Source organism: Nannospalax galili, unplaced genomic scaffold, assembly GCF_000622305.1.
Source record: "Nannospalax galili isolate Female #2095 unplaced genomic scaffold, S.galili_v1.0 scaffold87, whole genome shotgun sequence".
Lineage (NCBI taxonomy): Eukaryota > Metazoa > Chordata > Mammalia > Rodentia > Spalacidae > Nannospalax > Nannospalax galili.
Genome location: NW_008360320.1, coordinates 2,933,577 through 2,950,861, shown reverse-complemented (window position 1 = coordinate 2,950,861; position 17,285 = coordinate 2,933,577). Strand labels below are relative to the sequence as shown.

General features: G+C 42.0%; 1 protein-coding gene and 1 pseudogene across 4 annotated transcripts in view; both read left to right on the top strand.

Annotated features, from left to right (window-relative positions):
• Lypd6b (LY6/PLAUR domain containing 6B) overlaps nucleotides 1-17,285 on the top strand; it is a 210,410-nt gene that overhangs the window by 36,496 nt on the left and 156,629 nt on the right. For all 4 annotated transcript variants that reach the window (XM_008825164.2, XM_008825165.2, XM_029559711.1 and 1 more), the window contains exon 2: nucleotides 10,123-10,194. The gene's annotated coding sequence lies outside the window, so the exon portion shown is untranslated. The remainder of the gene's footprint in view (nucleotides 1-10,122; nucleotides 10,195-17,285) is intronic.
• LOC103727323 lies at nucleotides 3,210-3,870 on the top strand (annotated as a pseudogene).

Sequence of the window (17,285 nt, the reverse complement as noted above, 5' to 3'; positions counted from 1 at the left end):
GTATTAATAATCTTAAGGAGAAAAGGACATATTTTTTCATCTTAAGGTTCTTCATATCTATAATTCTACATCCACAGTTACATCTGTGGGTCATATTTGAAGGAAATTGTATCCATAGGCTTTCTTCTTGTCATTATCCCCTTAACAATGCAGTACCATGCCTGTCTACATAGCACTCACATTGTATTAGGCATCATAAGTAATCTAGAGATGATTTAAAGTATATGGGAGGCTGGGCCAGGGGACTCAGGCCTATAACCCCAGCTACTTGGGAAGCTAAGGCAGGAGAATTGCAAGTTCAAGGCCTGCCAGGGCTAAAGATTGAGTTCAAGGCCAGCCTGGGCAATTTAGTGAAATCTTGTACCAAAATTAAAAGATAGGAAAGGCCTGGGGATTTATTGATAGCTCCGTGGTAGAGCATTTGCAAAGCCATGGGTTCAGTCATCAATACTGAAAAAAAAAAAAGTATACATACGAATGTTATGTTGGAGGCTGGAGAGATGGCTCGTTGGTTAAAGATACCTGGCTGCTCTTGCAGAGGACCCAGGTTGTTGCCATCATCCACATGGCAGCTAACAAAATCATGAACTCCAGTTCCAGGGGATCCAACATCTTCTGGCCTCCAGGAGCATTGCATGACATGGGTGCACTTACACACATGCAAGCAAAACACTCATACATGTTAAATATATATTTAAAAAAGAATGTATGTTGGTTATATGCAGAATACCACTTAGGGGCATGGGTATTCAGACTGAGTTGTAAATCCAACAGTTACAAGATCCCTAGATGCCACAGAGGACATGCTTGCCATCAGGCTGGCCCTTGGGGGTAGCAGTGCATTGTCCCAAGCTCCCTATGTAGGGGACTAGGCAAGAACTCAGGTCCCACCCAGACCTCAGGAATCAGACTGGCTTGTCATATGTTAGCAGGTAATTTAGAGGCCTGTGGACATTGGAGTAGCCCCAGTATCTGCCATTTTCACAGGCTAGCTTCAGGATGCAGAGTATTGGGAGGTCTACCTGGAGTGAAGAAAGGGGAAGATGGTCTTGGAAGGAGACCATCTGCTGCTCCCATTCCTTATCCCTGGGCTTCTCACGGCTAAAATCCAATAATGGTGATCTTTTCTTAATTTGAACCACAGAATCAGGTGCTTTATGATGCCTTTAATTTGACTTTATTTATTTATTTTTTTTGAGAGAGGGTTTGGTTACGCTGCCTAGGCTGGCCTGAACCTCAGCTTCTTAAGTGCTGGGATGACAAGTACGCACCACTACACCTGGCCTTGGTTTCAGTTTAGAAACCTTCCTCTCTTTCCCTTCCTTTTTGCAAATTATTCTTCAATCTTTGGCTATTGCTGTTGCTTCCTCGTGGGGCAGTGTGGTATTGACTGAAGGCAGTAAACAAATATTAATAGAAAAATGTGGAAACAGCCAGTTGGGTTTGCCTTGACCGCTTCTATTTTGAAGAGTGTATATGTTTATAGTATGGTTTTTCATTGTGTTTTGTAGTATGTATATTTTATTGAACTTCACTGAACAATTATTTAGACTTGTATGTTTGAATTAAGTCTGTTAGTGCAACAGAATTAAATAAAGAGAAGCAGGGGAAAAGTGGACAGCCAGTAAACCATTATTTTAAACTCTCTAAAAGTTCTCAAAGACTGAATGTGATGGAGCATACTTGTAAGTAATCCCAGCACTCTGGAGGGGAGACTGAGCCAGGAGGATTGAGAGATAGAGGCCAGCCTGAGCTACATATCAAAGAACCCCACCCCTCCAAAGGTGCCAAACTTCTTGTGGAAAGAAAAGAAACGTGTTTGTTTTGGATAAATGAAGGTCTGGAGGGAAGAAATGACTGAACACTCCTCTGGTAGAAGGAATTTTCACATAGACTTCTGGGGAAATTTTTAATATGACTTTAGTTTGACCAGGAACTTATAGATCATTCTAAAACAAAACAAAACAACTCCCACAAAAACAGAAGCTAGAAAGTTGACCATAGGATTATAGTAGGTATTGGGGGGGGGCGTAGATAGTTAAACAGTGAATGTCTTTAATCACTAAAATTCTTGTATTCCAAAAAGCAGGTGAGATAAACATATAATTGACAATTTATTACTTAAGAATTTTTAAAATTTTATTTATTATTATTATTATTATTATTATTATTATTTTGTCTTTTTGAAGCAGGGTCTCCCTGTGGCCCCAGATGCCCTGGAACTCACTATGTAGACCAGGCTGGCCTTGAACTCACAGAGATCCACCTGCCTCTATCTCCTAAGTGCTAAGACTACAGGCGTGGATCACCATGACCGGCTTTATTTATTATTTTTATTTTATGTGTATGAGTGTATTGCCTGCATGTATGTAAGTACACCCATGTCATACAGTGCCCACAGAGGTCAGATGAGGGCATCAGATTCCCTTGGAGCTGGAGTTACAGATAGTTTTTAGCTGCCATGTGGATAATGGGAATTGAAACCAGGTCTTCTGCAAGAGTACTCTTAACCACTGAGCCATCTCTCCAGCCCCCAATTGACATAATTTAAAAAGTAATGTTAACAGAACACTTTTCTGAGTGTGTCAGGGCTGGTTTGGTGGGTGACGAAAAATAAACAGAAGCGAAAACAAATATAAAGCAGTGAGACTGTGTAAGCTTGCCTCTCAGACAGGAAGCTGAGGGGAGCCAGGCCAGCCTAAGCATGAGCAAGGCCCTGGAAAAGAACCCAAGATGTGTGTGTGTGGGGGGGAGGGCGTGCAAAATAGCTTTTCTATATGACAAAATGAAATGTCAGGATTTAAGACCAAAATGAATGAGAACTCTTTGACAGTGTATTATTAAAAGCTTTAAAATAATTTGTCTATGTGAACAGTTATACCCAGAGTAATTTTAACTCTAGAAATCTGTTTTCAAGGGAATGCTTGACATATAGAAGATTTGACATATATGTGTTCTTTAAAGAACACATTCCTTATGTAGTTTATAATAAAGAAAAACTGAAAGTGAGTTTAGATAATAAACTATAATAATAAGAAGAATGGATAAGTAAATTCTGGTACAGTCATACAATGGACTGTTTTATACCTAAAACAATAATAAGTATGATGCAGAATAAAAATTGAGCTCCATAGAGACAGTGCTGGGGCAAGTGAGAATTGGATGGGCACTGGGTGACTCTGTGCATCACTGAGGAAAAACAATGAAACATGGGCAGAGGAGATCCTAAGAGGCCGAGAGGCAAAATGTCATCATAGGCATTCTTTGTGCAAATTTGCCTGGAGAAGCACAAGAAGAAGCATCCTGATGCTTCTGTCAGCTTCTCAGAGTTTTCCAAGAAGTGCTCAGAGAGGTGGAAGACCATGTCTGCTCAAGAAAAAGGGACATTTGAAGACAGGCAAGGGCGGACAAGGCTTGTTGTGAAAGAGAAATGAAAACCTCTGTCCCTCCCGAAGGGGAACCAGAAAAGAAGGTCAAAGACCCCAACTCATCTGAGAGGCCTCCTTCGTCTTTCTTCTTGTTCTGTTCTGAGTATCGCCCCCAAATCAAAGGAGAGCATCCCGGCTTATTTGTTGGTGATGTTGCAAGGAAACTGGGAGAGATGTGGACCAACACTGCTGCAGATGACAAGAAGCCTTACGAGAAGAAGGCCGCCAAGCTGAAGGAGAAATACGAAAAGGATATTGCTGCCTACAGAGCTAAAGGAAAACCTGGTGCTGCAAAAAAGGGGGTTGTCAAGGCTGGAAAGAGCCAGAAAAGGAAGAGGGGGAGGATGAAGAAGACGAAGATGAACAAGATGAGGGTGATGATGAATGTTCTAGCACAGTTTTTTTCCCTTGTCTATAAATCATTTAACCCCCCTGTACACAACTCACTCCTTTTAAAGAAAAAAATTGAAATGTAAGGCTGTGTAAGATTTGCGTCTTTTTTTGTATAGTCAACACACTACCGAATGTGTCTTTAGATAGGCCTGTCCTGGTGGTATTTTCATAGCCACTAACCTTGCCTGGTACAGTCTGGGGGTTGTAAATTGGTATGGAAATTTAAAGCAGGTTCTTGTTGATGCACAGAACAAATTAGTTATATATGGGGACGGTAGTTCTTTTCATCTTCATTGTCTCTGATGCAGCTTATATGTTCTTTTAACTGAATACCGCTCTGTAATTGCAAAAAAAAAAAAATTGCAGCTGTTTTGTTGATATTCTGAATGTTTCTAAGTAAATACAATTTTTTTTCAAATAAAATTTTTTTATTTAAAAAATTGTATTGTATGGAAAAACACAGGAAGGAAATGTTAGCAGTGGTTGTCTGTATGTAAGAAGATTTTGAAAAGCATTCTGGATCTAATAATAAGCTATAATGAAGATATATTACCTTAAAAAGTAGAGAAAGTGAATCAATCAATAAGAAAACATACCAGGAGTTGAAAATGGATTTAAAAAATGGTTGTCTTTATTCAATGGTGGGTACTACCATGAATATTTTCATTAATGATGGTCATGGTATTTTGGTAAATTCTCTAGCTGTATATGTCCTGGTGAAGGTGTGCTGGGACTGGAGTTGGTTCTGTAGGGAGGGGAAAAGAGGAGCAAAGTTGGTGGATGGAGTGAACCATTGCTAATCCAGAGTGTGCACAAATTGCATCCTTCAGCCCCAACCCAGTATGTGTTGCCATGCTTGTAATCTTCGGTTATGACCAATCATGCCTCTGGCTGTAGCCAGACTACCAATGTGCTGGCCATGGATGGCTCAGTGGCCAATGCCTTGTAAAATGCCACAGGTAGTCACTTGTAAAAGATCCAGCTTGGGGTGTGTCTTTACACAAAGCTCTAGAGAGAAGCGAGGCTTCCTGGCTTTGGTTTCTCTCCATAGCTGACAGCTACCTGGATATAATGTTTACTCTGTGTGGTAGTTTGAATGAGAAGTGTCCCCCATAGGCTCAAGAATTTGAGTATTTTATTATTTATTAATTTTAATCTTAAAATTAATTTTAACTTTATGTGTATGAGTGTATTGCTTGCATGTGCGTAAGCTCACCTGTGCCCTGCAATGCCCACAGAGGTCAGAAGAGGGCATTGGATCCCCTGGAACTGGAGTTAGGATGGTTGTTAGCTGTACGTGGGTGCTGGCAATTGAAACCGGATCCTTTGCAAGAGCAGTCAGTGCTCTTCAGTGCTGAGCCAACTCTCAAGCCCTATCTTTATTTTTTATTATTTTTATTTTATGTGTATGAGTATATTGCCTGCATGTATGTAAGTGCACCCATGTCATGCAATGCCCGAAGAGGTCAGAAGAGAACATTGGATTTCCCTGGAACTGGAGTTACAGATGATAGTCACCATGTGAGTCCTAGGACTCTAACCTGGGTCCTCTGCAAGAGCATCTAGCGTTCTTAATCGCTTAGTCATCTCTCCAGCCCCATTATTTTAATTTTTTGTGTGTATGAGCATATTTCCTGCATGTGTATAAGTGCATTTGTGTTGTGCAATGCCTGTGAAGGTCAGAAGAGGGCACCAGATCCCCTAGAACTGAAGTTACAGATGATTATTAGCCACCATGTGGGTGCTGGGCTTTGAACCTGGGTCCTCTGCAAGAACAGTCAGTGCTTTTAACTGCTGAACTATCTCTCCAGCCCAAGGCTCAAGAATTTGAACACTTGGTCAGTTGATGGCACTCTCTGGGGAGGGGCATGGAACCTTTAGGAGGGCTGTCCTTGCTGAAGGAAGTATGTCACTGCAGGCAGGCTAAGAGCATTCGTGGCCTCCTTCCAATTCCAGTTTCTCTACTTCCTGCGTGTGTTTGGAGATGTGAGTGCTCAGCCTTCTGCTCCAGCTGCCTCCCGCCTTGCCTCTCCTACCATTACAGACTCTCCCTCTGGAGCTGAAGCCCAAATGAACTCTTCCTTGTATAAGTTACCTTGGTCATAGTATTTTATCACAGCAACAGAAAAGTAACTAATACACTCTGAAAATATGTTCTCTTTGTACTTAGAATTTTTTTTTAATATTTTGATATTTACCACTCACCCAGAGTTTTGCTATGTCATCCAGACTGGCTTCAAACTCACAATTCTGTTGCCTCAGCTTCTCAAATGCTGGGATTGAAGGCACATATCCCAATTATATCTTGATTTTTCTTAAAGACAGTATGGCTTGTAGAAGGAGGTTTTTTTTTTTTTTTTTTTCCTCCCCAATCCATTTTTAAAATAATTTGAAGAAAATAAATGGCTTTGAAGGTCTGCATCCCCTCTTTTTCATGCAGTCTGTTACTTAAAGCAAGTGACCACATGAATGGCTGTGGTCATATTGCTCTTGCCACTTTACTTTGAGATGGGATCTTGATGTGTTGCCCAGGCTGACCTAAACTCAGGTGAGTTCCCCGTTTCAGGCTCCTGCACGGCTGGGACTTCTGGTGCATGCCTCCATGCCTGGCTTCATTGCCCCATTTTGGTCCACAGTGAAACTCCACACCATTAACCACTATGTGGTCCCTTTCCTGGGAAGCACCTGGCATCTTTTTAATGGGCAAATTTCAAATTTAATAATGTGACCACCGAAGTTCTCACATTGGCTAGACACACTGGCACCTGTTCTTCCAATTTGTCATTAAGCTGAAGGTGATCTGGTGTCACCAAGAAAGAAGGTATGTTGGAATGGCAGCAGGTCGTGATGGTGTGGCTTTGGACTGAGATCTGCCGCTGCTTCCTGAGGGATAGACCTGTTGAAGATGCTACTTCTGTGCTGCTGGGTTCTTAGAATTCACATGAGGAATATGACAGTCGGCATTATTTGCCTGGTAAACTGATAATGTCAGGTCATAGTGCCTCATGACAGGCCAGCTGAAGGTGCTTGGGCTGAGGGCATCTGGACTGAGGGTATCCGATCTGTAGTGGTGGAGGGATTGTTGTTACCTGGCATCCCTGCCTGCTGCAGGAAGGTGCCATACTCCCAGACAGAGGTCCCCGTGTGTCCTTCCATAATGGAATCAACACTTGGATTGACTTGTGCTTCCTTCCTCATTCAGAAAGTGTTTTGCCTGTATCATCTGTGAGGATTTAGAGGGCATAATCTCTTTCTGTAAACTAGTGGCTTGAAAAGTGGCTGTCAGCTGGGATAATGTGTACTCTCTTGAAGTCACCTGGCTTTCTGAGGATTAAACCCTGGCTTTCTCTAGAGGAACCTTATTTGCTTCTGTGTTTGCCACATAGCACAAAGAGGGCAGTCTTTCCACACAGGGCATTTAGGTGAGCCCAAAGCCCAGCGCAGGGTGCTCATTTCAAAGATAGTCATAGAGGTGTGGCTGATTTCAGAACCCTGGAAGAATAAATGGAAATGTCCAAGACCATTGTCGCTGAGTTTAACCTTTAAAGACCAGTGCATGTTACCATGGTTTATCTACTTCTTTGTTTGTCTGACTTTTGAGCCAGTGTCTCACTATGCAGCCCAGGCTAGCCTTGAATTTTCATCTTCCTGCCTTAGCCTCCCCAGTGCTAAGATTACAGGTATATGCCACCGCAGCAGGTGTGGAGTTACCTCTGAACTACAGTCTGAGTTAAGCTCTCAGGTCTGTGCGGGCAGAGTTAGTATTTGTTCCCCACTGGTCAACCTTTTAGTATCTAACATGTACAGACATTCAATTAATATTTCTTAAATGAATGGATTTCCATTTCATAGAATTTGATTCATTTCAGCTAATACTAAATTCAATCTAGATATTACTGATGTTTAATGAAATTTGGGCATTACATAGTGGGCATGTAGCAGAGTTCAAATTATAATCAGGCCACCTAATGCTGATTGCTTTTGGAGGCTCATTTTTATTTTCTGTGGCTGCATTTGAAGTGGATTTCATTGTACAGGGTTTTTGCTGGACTGATGTTTTTGGAAGACAATATGGATTCACTTTGCATTGAAGCTCAAGTGGTTCTGAGCTACCAGGCTGCCTTGAATCCTCATTACTTATTAAAATCCATTTCTATTCACATTCTCTCCTTTCCCCTTGCCTCATTTTCAGAAACTACTTTCTTTTTTAGCAGATTCAGGTATTTGAAAAGTAATTCATTCCCACAGTGGGAATTACCAGCCCACAGGGGAAGTTGTATGGTGGTATTTAGATTTGTGGGGTTAGAGGCGCCTTCAGGGAGGTGCTTTTGTCCCACCATTCACTTTAAGGAAGACTCTTAAGCTTTTCAGAGGAGGACTGGGAGGCCTCAGGCAAGGGGAGTTGCTCATTTCTTTTATGCTTTACCTCTTACAACTTTTACCAACACAGTCTTCTCGATTCATTCCTGAATTTTAAATTCGGTTGTGGCTTTGTGATTTCAGGCAATTTACTTTACCTTTCTGTGCTTTTTTTCAGTCTCTTGAAGACTAGCACTGCTTTGAGGGTTAGCCTGCCAGCAAGGACTGTGAAAGTGTTAGTTTGCTAGAACTGCCACAGTATTAATAGCAAAGTAACAAACTGGGGCCAACACAACAAAAATGCTCTGACTCAGTCACTAGGTTAGACTGAAAGCCAGGGTCAGCAAGGCCCTGCCCGCCTGTCCCGGGCCTCTCTGGCTTCTGGTATTTCCTTGGTTTGTAGAAACCTAACTCCAGTCTTCACTTGGTATGATCTCCCTTGGGTGTGTCTATACCCAAATGTACCCTTCGAAAGAGGACACCAGTCAGGTAGATTAGGCCCACCCTCCAGAATGAGCTCATTTTACCTAGTTATATCTGCAATGAACTTCTTTTCAAATAAGGTTACATTCTGAGAGTTAAGGCTTCGAAATGAACATTTGGATTTGTGGTGTGTGTGTGTGTGTGTGTGTGTGTGTGTGTGTGTGTGTGTGTGTGTCCATGACAGTGTGATTCAACGTACTTAACAGTTGGCAAGAAGATCAAATAGAATGGAATAGCACTGGGAGGACTGGGGTGGCAGGCTGTGCCGTTCTCTCGGGTTTTCTTCTTTCTGTAAACACCATAATGCATTGGGAAACACTGACTTGTACATTTGCCCTCTGACTGGTATCAGATTACCAACAGTAGACAAAGTTAAATGTGTATGAAGGCTTGATGTAAGTCATGATGCTTTTCTTTGGGACATTAGTAACCTTCCCCAAATTGAGTGGCTGTGTACAAAGGTGTCTAGATCTGCCTAGTGCTGTAAACAGACAAAGCTGCAGGTGACTTTATGAAGGACTCTGGGCCTTGCTTGTTTACTGGCTTCTTTGAGATCCCAGATAGAAGACATAATAGAAGATCAAAGGCCTTTGTAATTACTTCCCCCCAGCAATTCTTGCTAATGCCTGCAGAGTTATTTGTCAGCTGTTGCTGGGACTGTGTCTAATTTCACTTTACATATAGACTTAGATGTTGCCTCCAAATTGCCTTGAGCTCTTCCCTGTCTTTAAGTTGATGATTTTATGTAACACCACCATTTTTGAGGGTTGTTTGAAAAACTGAAATCTGTGAGTTCTTGCTGTAAGACTTAAAAATTGTTTTTACATCTTTAAGTATTCTTTTATCGAAGTGTAGCATGCTTATAGAAAAGGGTATGTATGAGAATACAGTTCCCTGAACATACCTGTTTGAAAGGTATCCTTATCAAAAGATGGATGCCCATGTCCCTTCTCTCATGCCCCTTTCTAGTCACTACCTGTCCCCCCAGTGTGAATTCCATCAGCATTATTTTATGATTTGATTGAAACTTTGTATGCCTATTTTAAAATACATTACTTTGTGTGTGTGTGTGTGTGTGTGTGTGTGTTTGCTTGTATTGGGGGTGCATGTGTGCCTGTGTTTACAGAGGCCAGAGGACAACTTGGGTTATCATCCTCAGGAGTGCTCTCTACCCCCCTTTGAGACAGGGTTTGCCTTTGGCCTAATTGGTGAGCCAGTTGTCTGGCCAGTGAGCCCCAAGGATCCTTCTATCTCTACTTTCCCAGCACTGGGGTTACAAGTGTGTGCCATATGCCTGGCATTTGTACATGAGTACTGGGGGTCGAATTCAGGTCCTTGTGCTTGCAAGGTAAGCGCTTAACCAAATGAGCCATCCTCCTAGCCCCCATTTTAATTAAAAAACATATAGTCATTATATAAATATAGTCATTTAAAATTTTGTGTTTTGCTTTGTTTTCAGTGTTGGTGATGGAAGGCGGAGTCTTGTTCATGCTAGGTGAGCAGCCTACCTTGTGGTGTATCCCCAGCCTTGGTATGTACTTTTTAATGCTTGCCTTCTTTCAGTCTACATTGTGTGAGGTTTCACCCATGCCACTGCCTGTAGTTAACAGTTCATTCATTCTAATTTTTGTGTGATATTCCAGGGATGCCTTCCTATTTTATTAATGACAAGTACTGTTTTCTGTATTATTATGGTGTGAAACCAGAGTCAAAATCTGAATATCTTTCTTTTTTCCTTAAAAAAACCTCACATGTTCAAGTATTCATTTGCTGCTTTCAAAGAGTTCTTGTTTGATGTTCTCCTCAGCCCACTCTAGTCTATGCCCATGGGATGTTGGAAGCTTATTTTTTTTCTCTCCTTAATAACTGTCTGCAGTGATGTTGTAGTGGGGGAACATCTGGTTGAGTCTTTGGAATTTTCTGACAGCAATGTGTGAAAAGAGAGCTGTGAGCAGGTCAACAAGGCGGCTTGGGATGCCCTGAGAGCCAGGACTTGATGAGGTCATATGTCTTTCCTGCTCTCCTTTGATTATGGTGTAGACCAAGGCCATGTCAGGAAGCAAGCTTGTGGTTTCTACTGAAGTATATTCTTTCTCCTGATAAATGGCTGTGGATGCCTACTCACAGGAATTGAGGGGCGGGGGACTCTCCATTAATGGTTTCTTAGGAGAGACTTTGTGAACATCCCTTTCTTCCTCTAATTTTCAAGTAAAGATGACTTAGACTTCTGAATGTGAATTATAAGTTACTAATGTTTGCCTTTAACATGAGTGTTTCATGCAGTTCTTAATAGTAGTGCTTAATGACAATGTTTAATGCCAATGACTAATCCAACATGGGAGTCCATAGATACTTGTAAGGCATTTGGTGTCTGGCACATAAGACCTCAAGAACTATGGTTATTGTTTAAATTATTTGGGGTTTTTCTTGTCAGAATGGAGGCCCAGGCCAGATGGACTTGTATTTTGTGGGGTTAATAATCACCCTGTGAAGGCAGCTGGAAGAGCTTGTGACTTAAACCTGGCTGGGAACAGTCATAATTCACGCCTCCCTTTCTACCCTGTTGCCCACAGGAAATAAGGAATTCAGGGTATGGAACGGCGGCGTTCTCCCTGATTGGCTGCACTGGCTGAGCCTCTGTAAAGACCCAGTGCCAGAATGTGGAGCAGATGTTCTTCTGCTCTCAGACAGCAAAGCCAGTGCCCACACCTGGTCCCTGGACTGGAGCCTAGGGGTGCTGGACAAAGTACCCTTGAATGGGAAAACACATAATAGGGCACTGCAGAGCAGTTACTGACAAGGAGAGTGCTTCATGCCTGGATGCTGTGCGGGCACAGGGCATGTTGCCGTAGCTGCTCCTCTCCTCCCTGTCCCTCTCTCTTTCTTGCTCTCATTTTATTTGTAGCATTGCACCCCAGATACTTCAGAATGCATCTCCTAGGAATAGGGACATTTTCCTAGATTACATTATGCAGTAGTTCATCTGTGAAAATTCAGTAATTTTGGTTTTAATCAGCTAATACCTAGTGTACTTTTAATTCTCTCTACTTTCTAAAAAAGTCTTACATTTTTTTCTACACCAGAATGCAAATAAGGTCCATGCATTCTGTGGGTTTTCATGCCTCTTTTTCTCTCTTAACCTCTAAAAGACCCCCCACTTTTTTGGGGGCAAATCTAGACTAATTGTGTTAGAGGATGTGCCATGTTATGGATTGCTTGACTGTTTCCTCAGGACCCATTTCCTTACTCTTCTGTGCTGTGTATTTTCTGTCAATTGGAAAAGAGGCAGGACTGTACACAGGTTAAACATTTTGATAAAACAACTGCCCAGATGATGCTGTGAACTTGGTATGGCCGGGTCCTGCCTGCACAGGGTGATCGCTGCTGTCCTGATGGCCACTTCATCTGCCACTGCACAACACATTTTACCTTGGCATAGTTAAGAATATGTGGGGTGACACTTGGCAAAGTGCAGGTATGTTGTTTCCCAACAACTTTTCAAATCACCCACTAAACTTCTTCACCCCCACCTGAGTGGCCCACTCTATGAGAGTCGCAAAATGGGGATTTTATAATTCTTTCATTTCTTCTGTAATTGAACTATAATGAATTTTTCTTTTTTTCTGAGCATCACTATGGGTTTATTACTTTCAGTTATTTAAAATGTTATACCCAATTATGATCATTATTATTGTTTTACTCCCTGCCTGTGTTTTGAATTGAACCCCTGCAATGAACAGTTTTTTGTTTACTCTTTCCCCTACAACCCCTGGATCAAAATCTACTTTTCCGGTCCCACTTCTGAAATCACTTGTTTCTTTGAGAATCCTTATATTTAGAGTTCTAAGAGTTCCTGTTATTGGAGACTGCATCAAGAACTCCAGATCAGTATGCTAGGCAGGTTTCATGGGAATGTCACATTAGGCATATTCAATGGACAGAGCTAGGAAGTACATTTAAAAGGGCATGGAGCTGAGGATGTAAAAGAATTGTGAGCTATTCATAATTTAATTAATTTATTAATTTTGTTTTTTGAGACAGTGTCTCCATGTACCTCCCCCCCCCGCCCCCCCCCCCCACCCCCCGCCCCGAGCTTGCTATGTCAACCAGGCTGGAGTCAGTCTCATAGAGATGCACCTGCCTCTCTGCCTCTGGAGTGCTGGGATTAAAGGCGTACACCACCACTCCTGGCTTATTTATTTTTGAGACAGGGTCTCATTATGTAACATCAGTTGGCCTGGAACTCACTATGTAGACCAGGCTATCTCAGACAAACAGAGATCCACCTGCCTCTGCCTCCATGGTGCTAGGATTAAAGGTGTGCCATCATGCCAGGTGAGAATTTATTCACATTTTAAAACCTAAAATTACAAGAGAAAGGCTCAGATTATTAAGGATAGAGCCTTGGTTGTTGGTGTTAAGCAATCCACCTGAATTGTTTCCTCTCTTTCCCATAGCTTCATGTCCACCCTTTTTCCACATTGAGTTTCTTTTGTTTATTCATCTCAAATTTAATGTGGAAGTCTTGCTTCTCAAAGTCAGCCTGACCATGGTTTAATATTGGTGATTGGAAAAGAGAACCTGTTCATGGGCAGGGAAACCAGCCCCTGATGAAATACAGGAATCAAGTGTAGGGATGCACAGGTCTGAACAGTAGTGGTAGCAACAGCAGAGCCTCTTAACATAGCATGTGCCAGGCCATGACCAACACCTTACAACTCATTTGAATGCTCATTAACCAAATGGCATAAGCGCTGGCACGGCATACTTGCCATGTGATGAAGAAACTGAGCCACTGTGGAGTTGTTAGTTGCCTGGTCACACATTTTATATCTGCCTGAGCTGTGCTTGCATCTAGGCCATCTGACTGAGCAATTGTAGCTCAAGCATCACACTGAGTGTGCCTCAGTGTCGCCAGGAATGTGTATCTTCGTGGGGCCTATTGTTGATATTTTAGCATACCACGGCTATTCAGCTTCTTCCCACTACCTTGAGTTGATAGCAGAGCCCATACAGAGATACCCCAATCCAGAACTCAGAAGAAGTGAAGGGAGGACTTTGACCCCTGCTATAACTAGAATAGGAAGAAGTGGTTCTATAGAATTACTACTTGTTTTCTCTACTCCCCTCCCCACTTTTTCTTTGAGAAAGTTGAGTTAGTTGATTAACAGGTTTAACTTAAGAGTATAACCAAAATAATTCTTGGCAGTTGGCTTAAAGGCAGGTTATGTTTGGACATCTTTAGAATGTTCTAGCAATGGGGGTGTGGATATGTGGAGTTAGTTTTCTTTAAGCATCACCTTTGTCAGATCCAGGCACTATTGAGAACCTAAGAGGTCCTTTGGCGCCTTTGAGCAATACTCTGGCAGGGAGGATACCAGACCGCCCAGTAGGAACTTTATGTGAAGGTAACTGGAGTCTGTGATTTGAAGATTGATCTTGTCTCTAGCTTCTCTGTCACTCAAGTGGAAGAAAAATGATTAAATAAAAAAATTTTTAAAAAGTGGAGAGTAAGGCAACCCTTTGCTCAGAGGGCTACTCAAGGGGTCCAGGGACTGGAACAAGGGGAGACAAGGCCATTTGAGCCTCTCAGGCTATACAGGCAGCAGGAACAAGATCCCATTAATCACAGCTTTGCAGAAGTCAAACCATACCAGGAAGCTGTTCCCAGGTGGGGGCTGGGGGGCTTTTCATTGCATGCACCTTCAGTGAAGTGTTCTAATGGGGTGGAATGTGGGTCGCTTTCTTCTCCCCAAATCTCATATATCTAAAACATTCTTAACACTTAGACACTTTCCCAAGGTGAACCAGCCCAGGATAAAATAGCATAATAATAGAACCAAAGGAGGGGACATCTAGGAAGCTTAAGCAGTTACCCAAGAAAGACAGGGGGGAAGGTGTGCTGGCTTTCGGACTTGTGACTATTGGACCCATGTCACTCCAGACCTCACCTCCCAGTTCCATCAGTCCCTGCAGATCCAGGAGGGGAATGGAGCCACAGTCATTTAGCAGGACTTGGGTCACCAAGTTTACCACCAAGTCTGGGCTTCTTTACCTCCTTTCTGTCTCAGTTTTATTCCAGCTGTCATCTCTGAGTAAGGCAGGCCCTTGACAGACCCAGAGCATGGGAGAGAGTCAGATGCTGTCCTAAGGGGTAGCTAAACAGGACTGTTTCTCTTTCTGTGGGGAGGTGTGTGAGTATTCCAGACCTGCCACAGTGGAAGGAAAGGCTAGATGACTTAAACAAATCTATTTCCTCACAGTTCTGAAGGCTCAAAGTACAAGCTTATTTAGTTTAACTAAGGTTATCTGGGGGGCATTTTACTAATTACTTGTGGTTTGTGTTTGATTTAGACTGAGTTATAGTACCTGTGGTGGTTTGAATGAGAAATACCTCCTATAGGCTCTTGTATTTGAGCACTTGGTTCCCAGTTGGTGATGTTGTGTGGAAAAGGTTATGGACCTTTAGGAGGTTCAGCCTTGCTGGAAGAAGCATGTCATTGGGATGGGCATTGAGGGTTTGTAGTCTTGCCCCACTTCCTGCTTGCTCCCTCTGCTTCCTGTGTGTGATCACTCACAGTTGAGATGTGATCTCTCAACTTCCTGCTCCCGCAGCCATGCCTTCCCTGCCACTATGACATCTAGACCTCTGGAACCTAAGCCAGAATAAACTCTGCCTTAAATTGCCTATGGTCATGGTATTTTTTCACAGCAACAGGAAATGAAGGACTACACCTTCCTAGAATATGGTAATGCAAACAGAGGTAACGTGAAAAGATACATTAATATATTAATACAATGTATGCTTTTCTGTTCAAACTTATTTTTTAGTTTCAAAATTTAATGATGTGAGCATGTTGCTGTTTTTGTGTTTTGTTACATGGAAAAGTCTAAGGTGTACAGGCAAATTCCAGTCACCCTGTTTTGCTTCCTTGCTGGTAGCCTCCGCTACTGCAAAGACAGGATCTTTTCTGTGCAGCTCTCCTGCATGACATCCTTCCTAAAGGTTTATCACCTAGGTGAAGGCATTCTTTTAAGTTTATACAAGAATGTTTTATAAATTTAAATTGAATATTAGTGGTTTCCTGTTGGGACCATGGACAATGGTTCAAATGTTATGGCATTGATAACTTAGGGGATTTTCACAGTAGTGATTAGCTGTGTTAGAGTCAAGAGACACCAGGACAAAGGGAGTCTCAAAATTCTCTCAGTCATTTTATAGTTGCCTTGTCCACCCCCTCCACCCCCCCACCCCCGCCCCAGAGCTGAGGACCAGACCCAGGGCCCTGCACTTGCTAGGAAAGCACTCTACCACTAGGCTAAACCCCCAAACCCTCAGTCACTTTATAATATGGGCAATTTGAATCAATGATGGAAGGGCAAGATTGTTCATCACAGCATCTAAGAGCACCGTTTCTAGAATGAGAGCTAGACAGAACTACTACATATTTCCTGGGCATCTTTTGAGGAACTATTTAAATTCTTGAAGGTGCTCTTTGAAAGCAGTAATAATCTTAGTGCCTGATGTATTGAGGATTAGGAGATAGAAGGCATGTAAAATATGTACTATCACACTTGGTATATTAGAAGTGCATTTATGTGCATGTTCCAAATTTGCTAAATGTTGTTTTTAAATCAAGAGTCATTTGGCATGTAGTATAACAAACATGGACAGTCTAGGCAATTAGTTCACCTTCTGTTGTACAGAAATCTAATATAAGTCCCACTCAGGGCTGGCTAATAAGTTCTCTTTCAATTTGGAAGAGGCTAGTTGGCATGCTGTGTTAAGGGTGATGAGGCGCTGTCTGGGTGCAGTGGGACAAGCTGGGATTAGCTGTGCCTGGACAGGTTCTGCAGGGAAGATTGGTAGTGCGCATGCCAAGCACTTGTTTGTCCTTCCTCCAACTCATAGCTAAGCTCTTTGATCTAGTAATGCTTTCTTTTATACTCTTTTTCATTTTATGCTTGATATGAACAAGTGGTCCTGGAAAACTGAAGTTCAGTCTCATGTTAATTGTTTTCCTGAATGATCATTGCAATATATGTACTTATGGCAGAAAACTTACAGAAGATATTCACTTTGAATAAGTAGAAGTAGTAAGCTACTGATAACTTCTTTTATCTATTAACAGCTCCCTGTTTTTAGGGTTTTTGTTTGGTTTTAATTGTGCAGTCTTTCTCATTTTGTAGTTGTCAACTTTTTATATATACATAATTAAATTTTTTATTATCACAAAGTACGTGCTTAGAAAATTTGTCATTCTGATGTAGAACCAACAAGTCATAGATTCTTGACCCTAGAATGGATTATGTTGAACTGTCAGCTTTTTAATAAAAGTATTTACTAAATAGTATTAATAAGTCCAATAAGAAGCATTAAAAAATAAAATCTATTAAAAAAAATCAAAATCAGGGTCTGGAGAGCTGGCTCAGTGGTTAAGAGCACTGGCTGCTCTTTCAGAGGACCCAGATTTGATTCCCAGCACTCACATAGTGGCTAACAACCATCTGTAACTCCAGTTCCAGGGGATCCAATGCCCTTGTCTGACCGCTACAGGCATTGCACTACATGGGTGCCCTTATATCCATGCAGGCAATACACATACACACATACACATAAAT